Source organism: Dermacentor albipictus, chromosome 7 (assembly GCF_038994185.2).
Source record: "Dermacentor albipictus isolate Rhodes 1998 colony chromosome 7, USDA_Dalb.pri_finalv2, whole genome shotgun sequence".
NCBI classification, from domain to species: domain Eukaryota; kingdom Metazoa; phylum Arthropoda; class Arachnida; order Ixodida; family Ixodidae; genus Dermacentor; species Dermacentor albipictus.
In genome coordinates, this window is record NC_091827.1 from 29,936,267 (window position 1) to 29,958,750 (window position 22,484).

At 55.2% G+C, this 22,484-nt stretch overlaps 1 protein-coding gene across 6 annotated transcripts in view; it reads left to right on the plus strand.

Annotated features, from left to right (window-relative positions):
- LOC135917461 (nuclear transcription factor Y subunit gamma-like) overlaps positions 1–22,484 on the plus strand; it is a 496,387-nt gene that overhangs the window by 231,572 nt on the left and 242,331 nt on the right. For all 6 annotated transcript variants that reach the window (XR_011507364.1, XR_011507365.1, XR_011507363.1 and 3 more), the window contains one exon: positions 7,447–7,549. The gene's annotated coding sequence lies outside the window, so the exon portion shown is untranslated. The remainder of the gene's footprint in view (positions 1–7,446; positions 7,550–22,484) is intronic.

Here is a 22,484-nt window from a genome sequence, read left to right on the forward strand (position 1 = left end):
CCTTCTTCGATCGTCTGGCTCACAACTTACGTGCAGTGCGCTGAAAGTTCCGATAGCGACCAGCGGTACATATTTCCGAAAGTGAAGACCCTCGATGTACCTCGCGCGCTCCCGTGATCGCACTGCAGCTGCTTTCCCAACGATGCACCAAATTTCTCTTGGACGGCTTCCTGAAGTGTTGTACCACTTAACTCGCAGCTCCTCAGCCCAGAAAGCCCCTCGAGCTCTTCTGCAGTACCTTCAGGCGGCACACTTGAGTGCGCGATATTAAATACGCTACACCTGGCTTGGCGCACGTGAAAGTGTGATCAAGACTGATGTGTTCTGTCCCTCTTTCTCTCCCCCACTCCTTCCCTCCCTCTCCCACGTGTAGGGTAGCAAACTGGACAAAGCTTAGTTAAGCTCCCTTCGTTCGCTATGCCCACAATTTTACTTATCACTCCACCTAATCTTTTGCCAACGTCGGCTCCGCTTACATTTCCTTGTCACTCACCCTCCTGCTCCAATACAGAATGCCGGCTTTCTGTACTGCTCATTACTGCCCAACTGCCTGTAAACCTCGACAAGAATATCAGGTGGTCGGGTGCGTTCTTTGGTTGATACTCCTACCTTCATGTTTCTTAACGTAAGGCCCATCCATTTAATTGTTTTTCTTTTCCAATTGAGAACTTTTAGCCGGTCAAGTATTTCGCTAAATGTAATATTGATTCCATAATGCCGGAATAACGCTAGGTGAATACCGGGTATGCTGGAGGAGGTCGAGCAAATCGAATTTTATAATTTAGTTATATTTACCCAAAGACTGCGTAACCCGCGTAGCTGTGCACGTTCCAAGCGGGAAAACGATAAGCTGCGATTTATTACCGAAAACGGACACTCTATATGGCCGATAGAAGCCATGTTCTATTTTAAAACGGAAAATCTTTGACTGTTTTATTTGGCTGGCATTATCATATAATCCGAGCGATAAACAGTACTTTTGCGTTTGCTACGCGCCAAAGTAGCCTACCTGAAACCTTGCTAAGACAAGCTTTATACCTAACGTGACCGTTCGTGGTTAGCAAGAAGCAGGGGCGCGTTCGGAGAGGATGGCGGGTAGTGTGAATCAACACGAACGGAGGCGCAAGGGTCGTTGTATCGCACGTTTCTTATCTAGGGTATACGGGATTCACTTTCCTTTGCCCGCGGGGTTCATATTGACCGGAGCATGGCCTTCGGCAAACTCGCATTACGCTGTGGCTATGCTTTCCACTGCAGTGCACGCAACTAGGTCGGTATAGATTCGGAACATTAACCGCTACTGCAGTCATCCCAAGTCAGCGTTTTCGGTTGCACGGCTCTCTCGCTTGTACTCGTTGCGGGTTAACCGACCGGGCAGTCGTAATGGTTTTTTTTTTTCTTCCCCCAGGCCAGTGACTCGAGCTGTTTTCTCGCCGCCGTGTTACTTGTCGTCGTTGCTTCCCTTATTTTATTAACACCCGCGCGTAACTGCTTTTCTTTTTTTGCTCTAACCCGTGTCCCCAGGGCGTTCGATCTTCTTCGAAGCGCGTGTACGTGACGGGCTTGGTAGAGATGATGTGCCCGCAAATGGCTCGCGCTGGCTTCCAAACCCTCGTAGAAGTGAATTTAGATAGTCTATAGATCGTTTGTAGACTTGTCGTAGGTCGCTTTGGCCCGTTCAGTGACATGTTCTCTCGGCTTTAGATAAGCGCTAGCGCTCTTTTATTCATCCGATTCCGGCCGTTGTGGCTGCTTTAACATGTCAACTCATTTTATTGGCTGTTGTAGGGGTTGGAGGACAGGACTCCGGGATGAAAAACCCAAACTTGGGAGGGATTTATTCTACATTATTTACAAGAGACGTGAGCGTCCAGTAACAGTCGTACTGTCATTACGGGCCGGCAGCAACTCGGACGCTGCGGCCCGCGGCAAGAAGTTCGAGAGAGGTGAATCAGGGAATCAGGGCATCTCCCAGAATTGTCAGGTCTCTCTGGAAGGCTTCTTATAAGCCCTTCGAGCACTGCAAGTCACGTCAGGTTTGACCAATGGGAGAGTCCACTCCGATGACGCCACTTGCAGCCAATGGTAGGCGCCCGTGTCGTGGTGTCACACCTGGCGGCTTGCTGCGGTCTTGCATCGCAGACTGGCAATGCACTTCGAACAAAGAGAAGGGGAGGGCTGCACCTGCTTCATTGTCGGATGCCCACCTGCTAACCCCGGCGGCGCACGAACTTGTTGGCATGTAAACTCGTTGCCTTAAACTTGTCTGCTCGGCCGCTTCTCTGGAATGCGCTTTCCTGCTTCTGCATTCCTCAATTAGCTGTGCTGCAATCCGATGTGGTCTGGGGAACTCGAAGTAATCGCAGGAACCAGCTCCATATCTAACACTGTGCAAAGTATTCGTTGTCTATCGACGAAAAGATGACGTCTACGCCTTTCGGTCTATAGCAGCGTATAAATTTCCGAACGGCTCGTTTACAGAAGCTCTGCAGATATTTGTCTAGAAAACGTCCAAGACCACACGTGTACAGGACGTCCAACGAAAGTCTACGTATCTACCTCACCGCAAAACTTCTACTGTATCTGATTTTTTTTTCATATTTCTGTATATCTCGTAATATTATTTCTATGCATTTTCTATCTTTCTGTTGTGTTTCCTTCGCATTTCTATTTCTTTTTGTGCGCCTGTTTGCGTATCCTAGCTGTTTCCCTCCCGCCCATATCTAATCTCGTTCCGCGTGTTTCCATTTCTCGTTCGAGTGTTTGGTAGACGAAGCGCGATGATTGCTTTGCACTCAACCCACGCGGCATTCTTAAAGAGATCGCTCCCTCCCACGGCGGAGGAAGGGAGGGGGGTGGGGCTCCTGGCTACCTTACTCGTCCATCACAGTCCTCGTACAAGGTGGCTTGCACCGAGATCGTCCGAGTGACGCAGACGCACCCGTCCTGTTTACACAACCTTCGTATTGCTTTTCTACGTAGTACGTGCCTCTCTACATGTGTACACGCGCCTCGGGTGCAAAGGTGTATACCCTGTATTCCTTATATCGGCTCAGGCGCCGTGCCACTTGCACCTCGGCCAAGGCTCGGCCGTGGGCATAACGTATATAGTAACCGCGAGATACGTTCGCGTGTGCCGTCTGTCCCGTAGAAGATAGTCTGTATGCACAATGTTGCACGCTGTGAAAGGACGTTTGCTTTTGGGCGTACGTAGGTTGTACGGACGAGGGCCTGCTTCTTGTTGTCTCACTCCTTCGCCGCACCGTAGAATGCGAGGAGGAAGAGGTGGAGGAGGGGGATGAGGAGGAGGGAGAGCTGTAGTGGCGGAGCGGGTGACGCTTGTCCGGTTGGCCGCGACGGCTCACGTTCCCGGTATCTGAACGGAAGCGCGATAATCGATCTTGCACGAGTTGTCTGCGTGCGGAGCTTTTCGACAGGACGGCGAAGCGGTTTCTTTCTCCGGTGGTTGGCTGCGTTTGTGCAGAGAGCGCCGCGAGGATGATGCGCTCCATGGACTGCGTTTATCTGCTTGGCCAGATTGGAGAGACGCTGACTCGATAGACGTCTCGCGTGCGAAGGGAAATAAAAAAGAAAAGCTTTAGCGTGTGGGAAATCGCTCGCTAACTGCGGCGACCACGTGCGCGCCGTTTAAGTGCTGTTCTGCCAAACGTTGCCGATGGAGCGTTTGCGATGCAATTATGAAGTTGGCCCGTATATGGAGTGGAGTTTGTTGGGAAGCACCGTCCGTGACTGACTACGGACTCGAACGTTACACGGCGCGTGTCAGCTGTCAGACGTAGTACCACTGTAGATACGTGAATATTGAGGGTGGAGGGGGGGGGTGTAATTTATATTAGGGTGGCCCTTTAGAGAGTACTAGCTTAGCACGAATAATACAGCGGAAACGAGAAAGACGGACGGAGACAAGCGCTACCAAACCAAACAGAACACAAACCTCTCGAGGGTATAACCCTTCCCGGACACAGAAGGCGAAAAACCTGGCCCGGCATGTCGCTTCGACGATTTGGGAAATAAGAACATCGGTGACAGATGACTGCAGAGAGTACACAGAAAAGGAATTGCCCAGTGTACGAGAAATGAATTCCAGAAGAGTTGACTGTTGGGCTACTTGATTTGGCTTATTTCCCAAATCATCGAAGCCACATGCCGGGCCAGGTTTTACGCCTTCCGGAAAGGGCTATACCCTCGAGATGTTTGTGTTCTGTTTGGTTTGTTAGCGCTTGTCCTTGTCCGTCTTTCTTGTTTCCGTGGTTTTATTCGCGCTAAGCTACTATTTCAAATATGGACGACCAACTAGCCCAACAGTGAACACTTAGAGAGTGGGCTTGGAAAGCGTCGTTCCAAGCCGGAAAAGAGGCGTGGACGTTCGAAAATTGCGCGACCTTCTTATTCATAGGTGTTTATTCATGTACGTAAAAAAAAAGGAAGAATAGGAGCGATGGTGATGACGATGACGACTATGACGATAATGATGCAAGTGGTGGTGGTTGCCATTGGTGGAAACTGCAACTCTGCACAGGCGTCATTCTCACCAGGGGGTGCGCTATTCCCGACGCACTCGAAATTCCGCCATATTGTCAAGCTCGCCGTCTGGTTGCACTTTCATTGGCTGTTACGAGGAATGGAGTGGGGAGTGTGGGACCGCACCCTAATGCGGCGCGGTGACGGGATCTCGGAGTTCTGCAGCTACATCGACGGAATGGTGTAAGAAACAGGCGCAGCTGCGACTGTTGTGAGCACCTCGTTGATATATTATAGGGTTACAGACATATTTACCCTAATTTACAGCTCCATATTCCGCCCGAGCTTCCACGACGTGACTGCACCCTTCTTATCCGTCTATGGCTTGGAGTAGCATTTTCAAATGCCTACTCTTTCCTTGTCGGCATGGCCAACAGCCCACTGTGTGACTTCTGCGGGTGCAACGAAACGATCGAGCATCTTCTTTGTCAGTGCTCTCGTTTTAACCCACAAAGAACTGTCCTCTCAGCCACCTTAGACAAACTGGACAAGCGCCCAATGACAGAAAACAAGGTCCTTGGAACCTGGCCTACGCGAACATCAGCGCGATCCGCTATGAAGGCGCTGCTGCGATACTTGAAAGACACGGGACTTTCTGACAAATTGTGACAGTACACTGTGTGAGACTAGGAATGCCTTTGCGGGTTGCGTGACAGTGCCCACAGAAATAGTTCGTGTGTACGTGCGTGTGTGTGCTTAGGTTTTTTTTCCTTTTCTTATCCTTTCTTTCTCACCTATTGCATCCCCTTTCCCCTCCCCCAGTACAGGGTAGCCAACCGAATATAATCTCTGGTTAACCTCCCTGTCTTTCCTTTGCCTCTCTCTCTCTCTCTCTCTCTCTCTCTCTCTCTCTACAGACTTATTGACTTGGTTTGGTACTCTTATTGAGATATAAGCGCTACGGTCCCGATGATTATTGATATACAACGTGTCGCATACGCGAAATGCAGCGGTGTACACGTCCCTAATCGAATGGAAAACTTTCGCGCAGTCACGTGGTCTCGCTCGTGGCGTGCGATATGACACCGCGTGGTCGATCGTCTCGAAGAGTAGGTTGGCGTCGTCACGAGATAAGTATGCCTGCGTTTGCGGCCTCCAGAAGCAATAGCAGCGGTAGACACTTTTAGCGCGAGTGAAGTGCTCTGTTTGTGTGATAACGAACGGGCAATCAGGGGGGGGGGGGGGAACGCATATATGTTGCTGTACCGTTTCATGATGGCGTACCGTTTCACAATTCAATTGTTTATTTCACCGCCCGCGGAAGCGGAACGATTAGCTGAGAGTCAGGGAGAAGGCACTTTCCCGGAAACTAACCCCAGTCTCACCCAGTCTAACCCCAGGGCATTGGCAGGATATGTCATGAGGAGGGATGATAAGCGATGGTCATTAAGGGTTACGGACTGGATTCCAAGGGAAGGAAAGCGTAGCAGGGGGCGGCAGAAAGTTAGGTGTGTGGAGGAGATTAAGAAGTTTGCAGGGACGGCATGGCCACAATTACTACATGACCGGAGTTGTTGGAGAAGTATGGGAGAGGCCTTTGCCCTGCAGTGGGCGTAACCAGGCTGATGATGATGATGATGATGATGATGATGATGATGATGAACCCCAGTCTCTGTTCGCGCTGCTTGGCTCCACGCGAAAGCGAAACTGCCGTGGAAGCAAGTACCAGTGGAAATGTTTGTCTGTATATGTGGCCGAACGTGCCCGGGCGCACCTAATCTCGAGCCCAGTAACTGCCGCTAGACGTCCCTGTCTGACTCCGGAGCGTCCCGACGGCCGCCGTTCGGGCGCTCTACACAAGGGTGACGCGCACTGTACGAACGCCATTTGATTCATTGTAATAAATACCCGCCGAAGCTGTTGCGCTGGGGTCAACATTAGTGTGCATTGGTAAAATTGGTATGCATTGGTACTTTGGACAACATTGGTATACGTTGGTACGTTGGACAACATTGGCTTGTATGTGTATCCTGGACAACATTGGTATGCATCGATACATCAGAGAGCATTGGGATGTTGTTGCAATGGACAGCATTGGTATACGCTGGTACATTAGACATTAGTAATTATTGGTACATTGGACAACATTGGTATGTATTGGTACATCTGACAACATTGGTATGCATGTTCGCAAGGGCAATACCATCGTGAGTGCTTAGGGAACAAAGTCGAGGATGAAAGTAACTTGGTTCTGTAAAAAAAGCTCGCTGACGAAAGAGTGGCACCAACTTCATTGAAGCGTTTCCATGCTGTTAAGATCGGCGAGCGGGGGTAATGATCTCTGGGAATCTAGGGCGTACAGAGAGGGTTTTAAGCAGCCGTTTTCGGCTCCTCGGTGTGCTTCGTTTCATTCATGCTCGACTGATAAAATGTAACCTTCTCCACCCTTCAAGCAGATGTTGTAAATAAATCCAGTACTCCTCGTTCTCAATGAGAACGAGTTTGTCCCTTCAACAAAGTTCTCAGCGTGGACGAGTCGAACGACGGCTTGGGCCAGCTAAGCCTTTTTGACATGCCCGACCACATCTCTTACAATGCGTAGCCTAACATTAGAAAGTTTTAGCCATTTATCGCTTCCATGGGAGTCATACGGTATTATGGTGGTAACGCTACGGCCCTGTCACTGCGCCATTTTGTCGGATGAAAGTGTTAAATGTGCAGTCCGGCGCTTTTCCGTGTAGAGCACTAATCTAAGGCTAGAACCCTCTAATTGCACACGTGTCTATGTGACTCTCTCCCTTTCTTCCTCTTTCTATTCCCATTTCCCCCACCCCCAGTGTAGGGTAGCAAACCGGATGCTGTTCTGGTTGACCTCCCTGCCTTCCCTACCCTTGCTTTCTCTCTCTCTCTCTCTATGTTGCACATTTGAGAACTTATAAATACATGTGTGCACTGTTCCCGCAGGAATGCTCCGTTGAATGGTGCTGAACATTTGCATTGCGAGCGGAACCTTTTGACAAGAAAGAGAGAGGGAGAAAGACATCTGCTAGGCCTACAGCTGAAAACGGTAAGTCTGTCTGCAATTGTTTGCGCGACTTAAAACAATATGGGACCATGGTGCACCTTATTTCTTTGTGCTTAACGAGTTCAACTATTCGGTTGCTACACGGTCGTTGACATAACCTCTCTTCTTTTGCGTTTGGTACGCATCACTCCGTACATGTCTGCTTAGGCTAGCCGAGCTCTACAGGTATAATTTGGTGGTCAGGTGACATCACGCATATTTGTTCTCTTTTATTATTATTATTGTTCTGGGTGTCAACATTTGTTATCGAAACTAAATTTCCACTGCATATGGTTTCCTTGATCCATATAAAAAAAAGCGCCTGTCGAGAGTTCAAATTCAGTGACGGTGACGTGTTGTGCAAGCAAGTATTTCCTGTTTTCGAAACAGATTCTTTTGCTAAGTTATCCTGATGCGATTTGGCCAACATGTGTTCTCTGTCCGTCGGGTTAGCGAATTCCTGTTTATGGGCTTCCTGTTACAACCGACGTCCTGCTGTTTTGCGCATTACATGTTAGTTGAGTGTGCGTATTATTTTCTTTCTTGAATGAACAATTTGTCAGCTCCACGTACTTTGCTGTGTGCACGTGGCATGAGTGCAAAATAACAGCTCTCGAATTGCGTGAAGCCTGTACCGTTATTTCTCATTTATAACTCCCACATAACTTTCTTTCTTCTTCTTCAGAGTGATGTAACCTATTGCTACACTCTAAGAAAAAAAGGACTAAAAGGGGTAGGGAGGTTAGTCCTTTTGGGGACTAACTGATTTGCCACAACCATTAGTCCTTTTTGGGACGAACTGACATGGGATGAACTGTTACTCCCCATGCGCTTGCTCCTTTGGGGACTAACAGTTGCCCCTGCCCGATGGTCCTCAAGGGAGTAACTGTAATTCGTTCCGATGCTCCGCAAAGGTGGAATTAATTAAATTAGGCATTTATACCCTAATAAAAAAATTATAAGCTGAAAAAAAAAACGTGCCCGAGAGCAGGAGTCGAACTCACGCCCTCTCGGTCACAAGTCAGGTACTCTAACCACTCCACCACGTAGATTCTTTATTTTTTATTATTGCATGGAATTATCGGTACTGTCAAGCCAACGCAGTTACATTACATATGAACATACAAGAGCAACAAATTCACAGATAGTATACAGTCCAATGACAGTTCAAAATTCTGGCAAACACACACACGCGTTAGCTGCCTCCACCACGTCACTTCCTTGAGAAGAAGGGATATTTAGACAAGGTTAAGCATGGGAACGTAAGTGCGGCCATACAAAAGTGACTCCGTATTTTGTGCAAGCTATGCAGTGAGAGTCTAACGTTGAGTGTACTTGCAACTATAAGCGACTGCGAAAAGAAATCAGCCCGAGTATTTTTAGGGTGATTTAAACTGAGGCACTACGCCATGTATGCGTGTAGCGAGTTCAAACGGGGCACCGAAGACGACAGACAAGGGCAATTTCTCTGTCGCTTAGCGTGTGCCGTTTGAGCTACACATCGCTTCAGTTCGCAACGTCCTTGGTACGGAAGGAACTTAGGTACTGTTGACCAAGAAAATCTAGCCGTCTATCAATGACTTGCGCGTTTAATGTGTATCGCTCACTTATGGGGTGCGCACGAAGGGCATGCCTCTTCACATTCCAGTTTTAAGTTTCACGTAATTTTCTCACGAAGAGGCAAGATGCTGCTTCGCATGTAGTTCAATAGACAATGCACGAACTTCGAACCATTCACGATTTATAGACAATACCGTTTTCGCCGCATCACTCTATGACACGGACGAAAACAGCGAAGTGCCTGGGGAGTAACTGATGCCGTTCGTCCTCCCATTGCTCTCTTTCCGAGCAGGGACTAAACACTTACTCTCCGAAATTTGCACACGGCACGCACATTCATGCAGTTAGTCCTTTAAGGGACGAAAGCGCCCTTTTTAGGACTAACGGCGCAGTTACTCCCGTTTTCCCCGGGATTTTTCTTAGAGTGTATGGCCTTCCCGGCGCTATGTACGAATAGACTTATTTATGTACGAAAATACTTTTAAAAAATCAGTGGCGATTTAGTGGTAAATACGAGAGAAATGAGTCTGAGGCTCCTTTGAGGTCGCGGCCATCAGTTACCATCTATCTATCTATCTATCTATCTATCTATCTATCTATCTATCTATCTATCTATCTATCTATCTATCTATCTATCTATCTATCTATCTATCTATCTATCTATCTATCTATCTATCTATCTATCTATCTATCTATCTATCTATCTGTCTGTCTGTCTGTCTGTCTGTCTGTCTGTCTGTCTGTCTGTCTGTCTGTCTGTCTGTCTGTCTGTCTGTCTGTCTGTCTGTCTGTCTGTCTGTCTGTCTGTCTGTCTATCTATCTATCTATCTATCTATCTATCTATCTATCTATCTATCTATCTATCTATCTATCTATCTATCTATCTATCTATCTATCTATCTATCTATCTATCTATCTATCTATCTATCTATCTATCTATCTATCTATCTATCTATCTATCTATCTATCTATCTATCTATCTATCTATCATTGTTTCTTAGCTTCCTATGATGTACGTGTGTGTGTGTGTGTGTGTGTGTGTGCTTGCGTGCCCGCGCGCGCGCTCACGCGCGCGGTGTCCCACGTAACATTAAAAATACGTAAATTCCATGTAGCTCGACAGAACAAAAGCGACGTTTGCCGTCGCTTAGAAATACTCAGAGTTTTTTCATCCCGCCCAATTACATCGTTAGTCTTAATTAATTAAGCAACTTCTCAAGTATTATAATTACATGAAAAGTGCCAATGAGAAAATTGTGGAGCAACATGAAAAACTCCCGACACAGCTTTCTGTTGCGCAGTCCGTGCTACAAAGAAATATTTTTCCGAGCGTGAAAGAAGGCCGCCAATACACGCAACATTGCCGCGCGAGTGGCCGCTGCAGGCACTCTGCACATCGGGCCACTCGAGGCACATTGCCAGGGCAGTCGAAGCCCATCCCCGTTGCTTAGTTGGTGCATATAACCGCGGAAGAGGCATTTGGCTACGGAAAAAAGCACTTCTGCGAAAACTGCCCTATACCCGTGTTGTGGCACACAAAGATAACCTTTATTTGCTCACCCGGCAGTCATTTTCTCCCCCCACCCCCCACCCCCCACACGCCCCTAGAGGTGCGGCTGCACATAACACCTTACTTCCTCATTGAAGGTCATGTGACGCCTGAGTGACTCCGAGAGTTTCGTGGAAGCACTTTCGCTATCGCCCACGCTGTGATAAAGAAACAAAAAAGTGCGATGTAGAGAAAGCGATGCAATCATGACTTTCACCCCAGCGGCTAGGCGGAGATGAGTGCCTGCGATAAGACGCCTACCGTCATCAATGCGCGTTGCGAAAGCATTCTCATATCGAGCCAAGTTAAACATGCCGCGTTATCTTCATTACACGGGCCATTACACGCTTGCGCTTTGAAGGTGCAAGAAGTGTGTCATATTCTTTTCTTGTTGTTCATTACGGTGTAGTGCCCACGTGTTGACAACTAAAGAGGCTGCAAGGAATATATCAGCCGAGGAAGAGCTCGGTCTCTTTGACAGCGTTCGAAAAAGGGTCATGGCGAATTCCCAGCTCAGCTGTGGGCTTGTTTTCGAAAGAAATGCAACCCACTCCACGCTTGTTTATCTATAGGCTGTTCGTTCTATGGGGTGTTCTACATCTATAGATATAGGCTGTATATCTATAGGCCCGTTATAACATCCCGTTTCTAAGGCCCGGAGGCTCCAGGACTCGGGCGTTGAGCGGGCATTCGAATGCGCATGCGCAGAACTCTCGCTCGCGATTGGCCTCCGTTCTCGCTGTTGCTTAGCTGAGATATAAGGCGCTTTACACTGCCACAGCAATTATGTGGAACTTCCCACGCAAATTTACGCCGTCGCCGTGACGTCCCGCATATATTTACCGTATTTTCGCGATTCTAAGCACCCCCCTCTACTTTCGCGAAAGTATTTGGAAAAAAAGTTTGCATGCGAACCTAAGCACCCCCCTATTTGTTAGGAAGAGCGCGTAGCAAAGACCGCCAAGCGCGCTTGCTCGCTCTGTCATCGAGCCGGAGCCGTCGGAGTCCCGAGGTGGAACGGCGTCCGCGTCGCGATCTTGCCGCACAGCCGGACTAAGCATCCGACACAAGCGGTGGGCTCACTGTCTGCACCGAGTTTTCTTTTGGATGTTTGCAAAATAAAATGTTATTTCTCGCACCCGTCTCGTCGTGATGTCGCAGCGAAAAGGGGAGGGGGGGGGGGGTCATTCAAGATTTTTCGTATCTAAGCACCCCCCCTCACTTTGGGCATCGCGATCATAAAAGAAAGGGGGTGCTTAGAATTTAGTAAATACGGTATGTGCATGTATGCCACGCGCTTATATATGCCGACAACATGCAGCCCCGTCTGAAACGCATAGAAAAAATAAGTTTCACACCGCCTTGTTGTACACAAAGCGCCGCAATATGCCACCATAATCGTAGTTACTCTCGTCCACGTTTAGTGCAACCCAGTATTTTCGCAAAGAGCAATACGTGTGCACAGACAAGCTAAAGCTGTCTAATAAGGGCGGTTGCGGCGCAGCATAACACTATATGAATGGACACCGTGTGCGGAGGCGTACAGGATATGCAAAATGGCGTTCGCGGGCCAGCCAGTGGGTGATAGGAGCAGGCATTTCGTCCGTTATCTGGAGAGGGAGTAGGGCTGCAGATTACTCGAGAGGGTGGGGGGCTAGTCTGAGAGAGTGTCGCTGTTTCCTGACCGTGTAGTTCGTGTCTGCAGTCTTGCGACGCGAAGCGGCAAAGTGGTCTCCGTAGCAAGTCGTCGCTACTCAACCTGTGAGGTCCTGAATTCAGTGGCCCTGCTTTGGACACAATAAAGGGGTGGCGTGCAGGCGATCAAAACGATATACGTATAGACGCCGCCACGCTTGCCTAAAGCGCTATAGAGCGCCACACCGCAAAGCAAAGAATAATACATATAAGTAACCTCTATAAGAATAATACGTGTAACTAATATTGCATAATAAGTATACATATATATTAAATACAGATTATTCATGTATAAGAATAATACGTATAACGTACCATGTTCTGGACACCTGCGCTGGAGACTGCGTTTGTTACCTGTTCAGGTGACTGTGGCTTAGGAGGACGAATACGGTGCTATAGCTACAGGCGGATCTAGTCTTGTGAAGGCATGCGATGATATTTAATTATCGTTGATAAGAAGCATTGTCTCGGAAACGAAGTTGCGACGCGATCATCGCTTTCTTCGGCATGCCCAGAGTTAGCAGCATTGTCCTCCTGCGAGTCGAGGTTGTATGGCGGTGCATACATTTCGTCCTTTGCGTATATGGCAGCGCCTCCTGCTTGGGTGTCGGTGTGCTGCTCAGAAACGATTCTAGTATACCCATCGACTTGAAACAATTCGTATTTATTTATTTATTTCATTTATTATTATTATTACTATTATTATTATTATTATTATTATTATTATTATTATTATTATTATTATTGGCGGAGTGCTTGAAGCCTGCGTCACCTCAGCCCCGGGTCGGCCCGGTATTGAACTATCTCCGGCATTGGCCCACACTCGTTGGTTTTTATTGTTGACGCAAAAACACGAACGCGTGGATCCTGTTACCATCAGCCTGCGGGGGTGGCGTCCTTCGGAGAAGCGACCTTCGAGCCCTCCCGGCCCGCTACGACAAATCGCTTCGGAGAACTGGCGACGCCAGCAACGTTAACCAACCATGCAAGTCTTTCGGAGCGGTGGCGACGCGAGCAAGGTTAGCCACGTTCGGCGGACCGAGTGTTGCTATTGGATTCGCTGTCGCCTTCACGGTCTACTTGGAGCAAGAGGACTCCTGGAAAAGAGGGCTTTGCGGTGCGTTTCCGCGGGCCCCGTAATTCGTCACAGTCTGCTGACAGTCGTGGCGGCTACCTGAGAAGTCAGCTCTGCAATCAAGAGGCGCCCACTGGGGTCTAGCGTGACAATCTGTCTACGAGGACCCGCTCAACTCGGTATGTTCTGGGAATCGAAAGTGCATATGTGAGTGTGTTTAGCTCAGAACGACAGAAAGCTGAGCTATAGTCGGATACAACTTTAGAAAAAAGGGGGCGTTTACTCCTCTGAGGCGGATGCACTAGCATCCACCAATGGACGTGCACTCTGGACCGACGTCATGCGCCGGACAGCCGGTGACTTCGCCGCTTCGGTCATCTGGGCGGGGCCTCCCCTTTTTTCTAAAGTTTTATCCGACTTTAGTTCGTAGGGATTCATTATGCAAGAAAAGGTGAGGCGTGCAGGCAGGACACAAGAGAAGTGGACGGCGTTTGTGTTGTCCACTTCTCTCGTGTCCTGTCTGCATGCCCCGCCTTTTCTTGCATAGTGAGAGTGAGTCCTCCCCCTCAAAGGCCTTTGAGGGGGAGGGCTACGCCTCCAACGACTGTGGACGGTCCGATTGGACGAAGCTTGGACAGCTGTTTTCCCTCACCTAGGGATCTAGGGAGGACAGAAGGTTTTTAGGCAGCCGTTTTGTCGGCTGCTTGCCGTGCTCATGTGCTGCGTGCTTCGTCTTGCGGGCTCGATTTGGGAGTCAGACTAGGCTGTTGAAATGTACCTCCTGTCGTAATGTAAATACTGTAAATAAATCCCGTACTCCTAGTTCTCAATGAGAGTTAGTTCCTCCCTACAACCACATACCAAGCGTGGGTGAGTTGGACGACGGCGTGGGCCAGCTACCACTTATTTCATGCCCGACTACAGCCCGTACAACTGGCAGCCAGAGATAGGAAGTCCCTCCCTTCAACTACATCTAAACCTTACAACTGGTTGCCAGCGGTGGGATAGTCCTCCAACTCTTACAATCCCTAGCCATATACAACGTCGCTGAAAAAAAAAACAGTGCAAGACACAATTATAAAACGCTGTTCGGTCGTCAGGCCTCTGACAACTGAACACCGGAAGTTTTATAACTGCGCCTTAATTGCTTCGTGATTTCTTTTTTTTTCTTTGAACAGCTTGGGTATATCGTTAGCTGGGACACCCTATATATGCGGGAGAACACTATACACGAAAAGTGAATGGAGTATATATACTCTATACCATTACGGGCGTCATCGCTTGTCAAACTGAAAGTTTCCTTGACGAATGTCTGGGCTCTCCCTCCTTCTTACGCACCCCCAAACGGTCACAGATTGGATTTCGGCAACCAGGCAGGTAAAGACAATAACAGTTCACTACATCACTTCACTGCTTCACTTCACTAACACTTCACTAACACGTCAATAACACGTGTACAGCGCATCGAACCCTTCCAACTTCCGCCGTACCCTCCCACGCGTCTCGCTGTGTACACCCCGCGACAAACCGAACACGTGACCCACATTTTGCGGTAGCGAGCGTTGGCTCGTAAACGCACCGCGTTCCGTCTTTCTGTGCGGGGCGGTGCAGTTGAGTGTGCCGCTCCTTCTTGATCGCTAAATCCCTTGTCCGCGAAAAAAAGACCACTGCTTCGTCTTCTTCCTCTTCGTTTTCTTCTCCGTAGACTCTGCCGATCGCCCGGTAATGGCCGAAACTTGTTTTTGACTCGTCTACGTAGTAGGCTCCGCAACGGCCAGTGGTGACCCCCCCCCCTCTCCCCCTTCCTCGTGTTTTCTTTCTTGCTCGTCGCACAAGCACTCCCTCGTAGCCCCGAGATCGTTGCTCAACAGATGCTTCCCGCGCCGTGCGCTCACGATGTATACACGCATCTCGACGAACTGGACGGACACGCGGAGCAGAACGAAGCAAGTTAATGGATTGGGCCGACGCTATCGGCTGTCATTAGGAGCATTATCGCTGCCCCAAAGGCAACCGGCATCGATCACGCCGAGTTCGACGCGGGAGCGCTTGCTGCAGATAGGGGAGTTCAACGTGCTTCTTCGCCGTCGGTGATGAAGCCGCGCGGAGACGTAGCCGTAGCCGTGTACGGGACGCACGGAGGAATGGATGTTTCTCTTCGCCGTCGTTGCGTACACGTGTGTCCGAATGTAATGGAACTGGTAGCGTGTACAGAACTGTAAACGGGCGCCGCCCGCCTGTATATATATATATATATACAAACGCAGTGGTGCACGGTTGGACGATGCGATTGCCAATGACAAGGCTACCGAATGCCTGTATGTGATTGTCGTCGACAAGAAGGGTCGTACATAAAATGTGGCCGCTTTAAGGTGCGCGCACCTGTTAACCGCGTGGTGGCGCTTCGGGAGATTTGAGGCTCGTGAGAGCTTGGGCGTACAGCGCGGCTCCTTCGTCGGCAGCGTAGCTAATCAGCGACGTGCGAGAGGCATCTGGGCCGTTGAGCACGTGGGCAGTACGAAGACTGGCGGGGCGCTGCCCTTTTGTGAGGTTAAGCGCGGGGAACTCTCGTTATAACGAAGTCATCGGGATGGGAGATGGACTTGGTTGTAAGCCGCATGTCGTTGAATGTGGAGAGGCTCCAAAAGGATTCTTAATAACGCCTAAAGTGCACTGCAACAGCGCTCTCAGAACTTATATTCAAACTTTGCTCACGTCCGTGAACATCGGCTTCCTCAGTCGGTCGTCACCACGGGACGCGTTTACAGTCTCGAGGAGCTGCTGCCACGTGTGGCGGACTGACGCTGGAGTATTATTTACTATTTGCTGTTTACCTTCATAGCTCGGTCAACATCGAGTAATGCGATATTTCGAATAAGGCGATTTCGTTATTACAGGTATTGCGTTGCTAGCTGGTGTTTAACTCAATTTCCGGAAACTTGGGTCTTAATTTCTTTTCTTTGTTACTTAGTTGTACACCGCCTGTGTTCCCTGGGAGAATTACTGTGAAAGAGCGACGTGTTTTGAGCAGGCTGAAAACATGCCCCGAGTCAAAGTACTGTCTACGCCACTGTTATACGCCTATCCGTAAGGGAACGAAGCATTGTTGATATGAGTGCAGAGATGACAGGAACAGCGCAAGCGAACCAGATATCGCGCTGTTCGCGTTGCTCGGTTTTCTTTATGCAAATTCCGGAACGACAGGGTTAAACTTGATGCTTGCAGCGTGTGGATGTGTGTGTGCGTGTGTGTACTTGGGCCTGCGCACAGTTCATAGGCCTGAATTAGCCAGCACACTTTAGGTGCACCGAATTTTTTTTTTCTTCGCGGTGTTCGTCTAACCGAACTCGAAACCACCGAAAGGCATCAAGCCTCGCGAGCGTTTGTCGCTGCGCGCGCACGTAGGCACACGCATGAACACAGACTCGCACAGACAGACAGACAGACAGACAGACAGACAGACAGACAGACAGACAGACAGACAGACAGACAGACAGACAGACAGACAGACAGACAGACAGACAGACAGACAGACAGACAGACAGACAGACAGACAGACAGACAGACAGACAGACAGACAGACAGACAGACAGACAGACAGACAGACAGACAGACAGACAGACAGACAGACAGACAGACAGACAGACAGACAGACAGACAGACAGACAGACAGACAGACAGACAGACAGACAGACAGACAGACAGACAGACAGACAGACAGACAGACAGACAGACAGACAGACAGACAGACAGACAGACAGACAGACAGACAGGCAGGCAGGCAGGCAGGCAGGCAGGCAGGCAGGCAGGCAGGCAGGCAGGCAGGCAGGCAGGCAGGCAGGCAGGCAGGCAGGCAGGCAGGCAGGCAGGCAGGCAGGCAGGCAGGCAGGCAGGCAGGCAGGCAGGCAGGCAGGCAGGCAGGCAGGCAGGCAGGCAGGCAGGCAGGCAGGCAGGCAGGCAGGCAGGCAGGCAGGCAGGCAGGCAGGCAGGCAGGCAGGCAGGCAGGCAGGCAGGCAGGCAGGCAGGCAGGCAGGCAGGCAGGCAGGCAGGCAGGCAGGCAGGCAGGCAGGCAGGCAGGCAGGCAGGCAGGCAGGCAGGCAGGCAGGCAGGCAGGCAGGCAGGCAGGCAGGCAGGCAGGCAGGCAGGCAGGCAGGCAGGCAGGCAGGCAGGCAGGCAGGCAGGCAGGCAGGCAGGCAGGCAGGCAGGCAGGCAGGCAGGCAGGCAGGCAGGCAGGCAGGCAGGCAGGCAGGCAGGCAGGCAGGCAGGCAGGCAGGCAGGCAGGCAGGCAGGCAGGCAGGCAGGCAGGCAGGCAGGCAGGCAGGCAGGCAGGCAGGCAGGCAGGCAGGCAGGCAGGCAGGCAGGCAGGCAGGCAGGCAGGCAGGCAGGCAGGCAGGCAGGCAGGCAGGCAGGCAGGCAGGCAGGCAGGCAGGCAGGCAGGCAGGCAGGCAGGCAGGCAGGCAGGCAGGCAGGCAGGCAGGCAGGCAGGCAGGCAGGCAGGCAGGCAGGCAGGCAGGCAGGCAGGCAGGCAGGCAGGCAGGCAGGCAGGCAGGCAGGCAGGCAGGCAGGCAGGCAGGCAGGCAGGCAGGCAGGCAGGCAGGCAGGCAGGCAGGCAGGCAGGCAGGCAGGCAGGCAGGCAGGCAGGCAGGCAGGCAGGCAGGCAGGCAGGCAGGCAGGCAGGCAGGCAGGCAGGCAGGCAGGCAGGCAGGCAGGCAGGCAGGCAGGCAGGCAGGCAGGCAGGCAGGCAGGCAGGCAGGCAGGCAGGCAGGCAGGCAGGCAGGCAGGCAGGCAGGCAGGCAGGCAGGCAGGCAGGCAGGCAGGCAGGCAGGCAGGCAGGCAGGCAGGCAGGCAGGCAGGCAGGCAGGCAGGCAGGCAGGCAGGCAGGCAGGCAGGCAGGCAGGCAGGCAGGCAGGCAGGCAGGCAGGCAGGCAGGCAGGCAGGCAGGCAGGCAGGCAGGCAGGCAGGCAGGCAGGCAGGCAGGCAGGCAGGCAGGCAGGCAGGCAGGCAGGCAGGCAGGCAGGCAGGCAGGCAGGCAGGCAGGCAGGCAGGCAGGCAGGCAGGCAGGCAGGCAGGCAGGCAGGCAGGCAGGCAGGCAGGCAGGCAGGCAGGCAGGCAGGCAGGCAGGCAGGCAGGCAGGCAGGCAGGCAGGCAGGCAGGCAGGCAGGCAGGCAGGCAGGCAGGCAGGCAGGCAGGCAGGCAGGCAGGCAGGCAGGCAGGCAGGCAGGCAGGCAGGCAGGCAGGCAGGCAGGCAGGCAGGCAGGCAGGCAGGCAGGCAGGCAGGCAGGCAGGCAGGCAGGCAGGCAGGCAGGCAGGCAGGCAGGCAGGCAGGCAGGCAGGCAGGCAGGCAGGCAGGCAGGCAGGCAGGCAGGCAGGCAGGCAGGCAGGCAGGCAGGCAGGCAGGCAGGCAGGCAGGCAGGCAGGCAGGCAGGCAGGCAGGCAGGCAGGCAGGCAGGCAGGCAGGCAGGCAGGCAGGCAGGCAGGCAGGCAGGCAGGCAGGCAGGCAGGCAGGCAGGCAGGCAGGCAGGCAGGCAGGCAGGCAGGCAGGCAGGCAGGCAGGCAGGCAGGCAGGCAGGCAGGCAGGCAGGCAGGCAGGCAGGCAGGCAGGCAGGCAGGCAGGCAGGCAGGCAGGCAGGCAGGCAGGCAGGCAGGCAGGCAGGCAGGCAGGCAGGCAGGCAGGCAGGCAGGCAGGCAGGCAGGCAGGCAGGCAGGCAGGCAGGCAGGCAGGCAGGCAGGCAGGCAGGCAGGCAGGCAGGCAGGCAGGCAGGCAGGCAGGCAGGCAGGCAGGCAGGCAGGCAGGCAGGCAGGCAGGCAGGCAGGCAGGCAGGCAGGCAGGCAGGCAGGCAGGCAGGCAGGCAGGCAGGCAGGCAGGCAGGCAGGCAGGCAGGCAGGCAGGCAGGCAGGCAGGCAGGCAGGCAGGCAGGCAGGCAGGCAGGCAGGCAGGCAGGCAGGCAGGCAGGCAGGCAGGCAGGCAGGCAGGCAGGCAGGCAGGCAGGCAGGCAGGCAGGCAGGCAGGCAGGCAGGCAGGCAGGCAGGCAGGCAGGCAGGCAGGCAGGCAGGCAGGCAGGCAGGCAGGCAGGCAGGCAGGCAGGCAGGCAGGCAGGCAGGCAGGCAGGCAGGCAGGCAGGCAGGCAGGCAGGCAGGCAGGCAGGCAGGCAGGCAGGCAGGCAGGCAGGCAGGCAGGCAGGCAGGCAGGCAGGCAGGCAGGCAGGCAGGCAGGCAGGCAGGCAGGCAGGCAGGCAGGCAGGCAGGCAGGCAGGCAGGCAGGCAGGCAGGCAGGCAGGCAGGCAGGCAGGCAGGCAGGCAGGCAGGCAGGCAGGCAGGCAGGCAGGCAGGCAGGCAGGCAGGCAGGCAGGCAGGCAGGCAGGCAGGCAGGCAGGCAGGCAGGCAGGCAGGCAGGCAGGCAGGCAGGCAGGCAGGCAGGCAGGCAGGCAGGCAGGCAGGCAGGCAGGCAGGCAGGCAGGCAGGCAGGCAGGCAGGCAGGCAGGCAGGCAGGCAGGCAGGCAGGCAGGCAGGCAGGCAGGCAGGCAGGCAGGCAGGCAGGCAGGCAGGCAGGCAGGCAGGCAGGCAGGCAGGCAGGCAGGCAGGCAGGCAGGCAGGCAGGCAGGCAGGCAGGCAGGCAGGCAGGCAGGCAGGCAGGCAGGCAGGCAGGCAGGCAGGCAGGCAGGCAGGCAGGCAGGCAGGCAGGCAGGCAGGCAGGCAGGCAGGCAGGCAGGCAGGCAGGCAGGCAGGCAGGCAGGCAGGCAGGCAGGCAGGCAGGCAGGCAGGCAGGCAGGCAGGCAGGCAGGCAGGCAGGCAGGCAGGCAGGCAGGCAGGCAGGCAGGCAGGCAGGCAGGCAGGCAGGCAGGCAGGCAGGCAGGCAGGCAGGCAGGCAGGCAGGCAGGCAGGCAGGCAGGCAGGCAGGCAGGCAGGCAGGCAGGCAGGCAGGCAGGCAGGCAGGCAGGCAGGCAGGCAGGCAGGCAGGCAGGCAGGCAGGCAGGCAGGCAGGCAGGCAGGCAGGCAGGCAGGCAGGCAGGCAGGCAGGCAGGCAGGCAGGCAGGCAGGCAGGCAGGCAGGCAGGCAGGCAGGCAGGCAGGCAGGCAGGCAGGCAGGCAGGCAGGCAGGCAGGCAGGCAGGCAGGCAGGCAGGCAGGCAGGCAGGCAGGCAGGCAGGCAGGCAGGCAGGCAGGCAGGCAGGCAGGCAGGCAGGCAGGCAGGCAGGCAGGCAGGCAGGCAGGCAGGCAGGCAGGCAGGCAGGCAGGCAGGCAGGCAGGCAGGCAGGCAGGCAGGCAGGCAGGCAGGCAGGCAGGCAGGCAGGCAGGCAGGCAGGCAGGCAGGCAGGCAGGCAGGCAGGCAGGCAGGCAGGCAGGCAGGCAGGCAGGCAGGCAGGCAGGCAGGCAGGCAGGCAGGCAGGCAGGCAGGCAGGCAGGCAGGCAGGCAGGCAGGCAGGCAGGCAGGCAGGCAGGCAGGCAGGCAGGCAGGCAGGCAGGCAGGCAGGCAGGCAGGCAGGCAGGCAGGCAGGCAGGCAGGCAGGCAGGCAGGCAGGCAGGCAGGCAGGCAGGCAGGCAGGCAGGCAGGCAGGCAGGCAGGCAGGCAGGCAGGCAGGCAGGCAGGCAGGCAGGCAGGCAGGCAGGCAGGCAGGCAGGCAGGCAGGCAGGCAGGCAGGCAGGCAGGCAGGCAGGCAGGCAGGCAGGCAGGCAGGCAGGCAGGCAGGCAGGCAGGCAGGCAGGCAGGCAGGCAGGCAGGCAGGCAGGCAGGCAGGCAGGCAGGCAGGCAGGCAGGCAGGCAGGCAGGCAGGCAGGCAGGCAGGCAGGCAGGCAGGCAGGCAGGCAGGCAGGCAGGCAGGCAGGCAGGCAGGCAGGCAGGCAGGCAGGCAGGCAGGCAGGCAGGCAGGCAGGCAGGCAGGCAGGCAGGCAGGCAGGCAGGCAGGCAGGCAGGCAGGCAGGCAGGCAGGCAGGCAGGCAGGCAGGCAGGCAGGCAGGCAGGCAGGCAGGCAGGCAGGCAGGCAGGCAGGCAGGCAGGCAGGCAGGCAGGCAGGCAGGCAGGCAGGCAGGCAGGCAGGCAGGCAGGCAGGCAGGCAGGCAGGCAGGCAGGCAGGCAGGCAGGCAGGCAGGCAGGCAGGCAGGCAGGCAGGCAGGCAGGCAGGCAGGCAGGCAGGCAGGCAGGCAGGCAGGCAGGCAGGCAGGCAGGCAGGCAGGCAGGCAGGCAGGCAGGCAGGCAGGCAGGCAGGCAGGCAGGCAGGCAGGCAGGCAGGCAGGCAGGCAGGCAGGCAGGCAGGCAGGCAGGCAGGCAGGCAGGCAGGCAGGCAGGCAGGCAGGCAGGCAGGCAGGCAGGCAGGCAGGCAGGCAGGCAGGCAGGCAGGCAGGCAGGCAGGCAGGCAGGCAGGCAGGCAGGCAGGCAGGCAGGCAGGCAGGCAGGCAGGCAGGCAGGCAGGCAGGCAGGCAGGCAGGCAGGCAGGCAGGCAGGCAGGCAGGCAGGCAGGCAGGCAGGCAGGCAGGCAGGCAGGCAGGCAGGCAGGCAGGCAGGCAGGCAGGCAGGCAGGCAGGCAGGCAGGCAGGCAGGCAGGCAGGCAGGCAGGCAGGCAGGCAGGCAGGCAGGCAGGCAGGCAGGCAGGCAGGCAGGCAGGCAGGCAGGCAGGCAGGCAGGCAGGCAGGCAGGCAGGCAGGCAGGCAGGCAGGCAGGCAGGCAGGCAGGCAGGCAGGCAGGCAGGCAGGCAGGCAGGCAGGCAGGCAGGCAGGCAGGCAGGCAGGCAGGCAGGCAGGCAGGCAGGCAGGCAGGCAGGCAGGCAGGCAGGCAGGCAGGCAGGCAGGCAGGCAGGCAGGCAGGCAGGCAGGCAGGCAGGCAGGCAGGCAGGCAGGCAGGCAGGCAGGCAGGCAGGCAGGCAGGCAGGCAGGCAGGCAGGCAGGCAGGCAGGCAGGCAGGCAGGCAGGCAGGCAGGCAGGCAGGCAGGCAGGCAGGCAGGCAGGCAGGCAGGCAGGCAGGCAGGCAGGCAGGCAGGCAGGCAGGCAGGCAGGCAGGCAGGCAGGCAGGCAGGCAGGCAGGCAGGCAGGCAGGCAGGCAGGCAGGCAGGCAGGCAGGCAGGCAGGC